At 22.6% G+C, this 2,249-nt stretch overlaps 1 long non-coding RNA gene across 1 annotated transcript; it reads left to right on the top strand.

Moving 5' to 3' along the window:
* The first annotated feature begins 818 nt into the window (after window positions 1-818).
* Window positions 819-1,723, top strand: LOC145846752 (uncharacterized). The gene is made up of 3 exons (XR_014370874.1): window positions 819-936; window positions 1,135-1,173; window positions 1,661-1,723. It is a non-coding gene; the product is annotated as an uncharacterized LOC145846752 (long non-coding RNA).
* The last annotated feature ends 526 nt before the right edge of the window (window positions 1,724-2,249 follow it).

Below are 2,249 nucleotides of genomic sequence, written 5' to 3'. Positions count from 1 at the left end.
TGCTTCTAATTAAAAGTAGACTGGGCCCTTTCACACTTTTAACTATTTGTTTACTTCATTTATAAATATGAAAACAACAGATAAAACTATACATATATTAAAAAAAAGGATTTGAATTTCTATAAACTAATAATAATACGAGTAGAAATAATTTTCCTATTTTAATAATAAGTAGAAATTATCTTTATCTTTATTTATATGTGACATTTATATTCTATTCTACTTAGCAAATTCAATTTATAATTAAGCATTTCTTCACAATTATAAAATGGTGTTTATTAATATATAGGGCAAGACTGCTGTAATATTTCTTTGCGCTTTAAACTCTCATTATTTCATTATACTTTCATTATTAAACACAGTCGTGTTTATTTCAGAATTTTGATTTAATCTCTTATTGTTAACAAAATTTCTGATAAACTGAGGTATAACTAGCTGTTTATCAATTAGTCAAGGAACATAAATTTACAAAGTCTAAAGATATAGATAGGTACGTTAGCATTCAAAAACATATTTTAGTTTAAAAGTATACATTAAACCTAGTTCGTGCAATATTAAAAAAAATTAAAATTTTTATTTTCTGAATTTTATAGAATTCTGAAATGCGTAACTAAACGAGAGTGCGTAACGTCACGAGTGCGTAAAGATCCGAGAGGTTACTGTACAGTAAAAATTAATTTGGTTAAGTTGTACTTGAATTTTTAAGTACACTTGAAATATAATGACACAAAGTTTTCTTGAAAAGTATTTTGAACAAGCTAAAAAAGTAAACTTATATATTATCAAACAAATCAACTCAAACTTTACTAATCATTTAGTGACGGTTCATCTTGTCTGAAGAAACAGAAGATTGCATTTATTGGGGACGCAAACATGAAAAATGTCTATCAGTCCTTCATGAAAAAGTTCTTTGAACATTCTAAAATATTAGAAACGGTTACTTTGTGCTTTGTTAAATGTTTTACATCTTTAATAAAACTTATTAGTTTTTTTTCTAAAAAAAGTTTTTTAAATGTATAGCTCTAACATAGTTTAATTTACTGTCTGAATTATTTGTTTTATAGGTGTTTCTAAATATAGTTTCAACACAGTTGTATATTTTTATGTTTTAGGAAAAATAATATTAATTTCCAGGATACTGAAATCAGATTCCAGGAAAAAGATTTCGCAGTGGTAAGTTGTTTGCTTTTAATTAAATTTATTATAATGTTAATATAGAAGTAAAAAAGTTAAACTATAAGTTTTTATAATTAGTTATTTTGTAATCTATGCAATAAAATGTCGTATAATTGGATTCAAGTATATCTATGTATCAAAAATATTTCCATACAGCAGTTAACATGGTTCATATTTATTTTTGAAGCTAAAAATCAAATACTAAAAAAGCATTAAATTTAAATTTTATCCCATTTCAGTTCTATGTAACTTACGATGTTCTAAACTTCTACTTTCTTAAAACAAATCGAGTGTAAATAAACAAAATATTTCTTAGTTTGTGCATGAAACAGTTTTTTTTACAAAATGTTTAAAACTGCTACAATTTTTTTAACGAGAATAAATAATTCTGAATAAAAAATTACCAAAAAATCCTTAGTTTTAAATTTTTTGTAGTTTTTTGTAAATGTAAAAAAGTAAATTGTAATATATCTTTAACAAACAGGACTTCTTTGAAAGACCTCATTTAGATTCTGCTCTCCATAGCTTATATGAATCATGGATTAGTGTAAGTGTCTTCTGACAATAATAACTCGTTTATAAATAACTTTTATGATATGATGATGTAGCACTTTTATTTATATGCTGATGATGAAGCACTTAATTATTTAAATTAAAGATATAAACTAGTAAGTTATTGTAGTCTTTTTTTTGTATTAGATAAAGTTTAAATTAAATAAAATAAAAAGTTTCTGTGAAGTATATTTTTTGTTTTTAAATTAAAGTTATTATTTATACATACAGTAATATATTACTACATTTTAGAAATAAATCTAATGATATTCTTAAGTTTAGTTTTATCAGTATCAAAAATATTTTATTAAAATGAAATATAATTTAATTAATATAAAAATAAACTGATGAAAAAATGATGTTATCTAAGTTTAAAAGTATAACTAGATATATATATTTTCTCTGCAAGAATTATAAATCACAAAAGCTTACATAGTTTATTATTTTTTTCAAATATTTATACATACTTTTGTTTTGTATCACAGCCAAAACATTAGTGTCAATATTTGTATGTTTGTTTA

This window comes from Thalia democratica, unplaced genomic scaffold (assembly GCF_965202585.1).
Source record: "Thalia democratica unplaced genomic scaffold, ktThaDemo2.hap1.1 HAP1_SCAFFOLD_602, whole genome shotgun sequence".
Lineage (NCBI taxonomy): Eukaryota > Metazoa > Chordata > Thaliacea > Salpida > Salpidae > Thalia > Thalia democratica.
The sequence above is the reverse complement of the archived record's forward strand: the minus strand, read 5'-3'. Positions and strand labels throughout refer to the sequence as shown.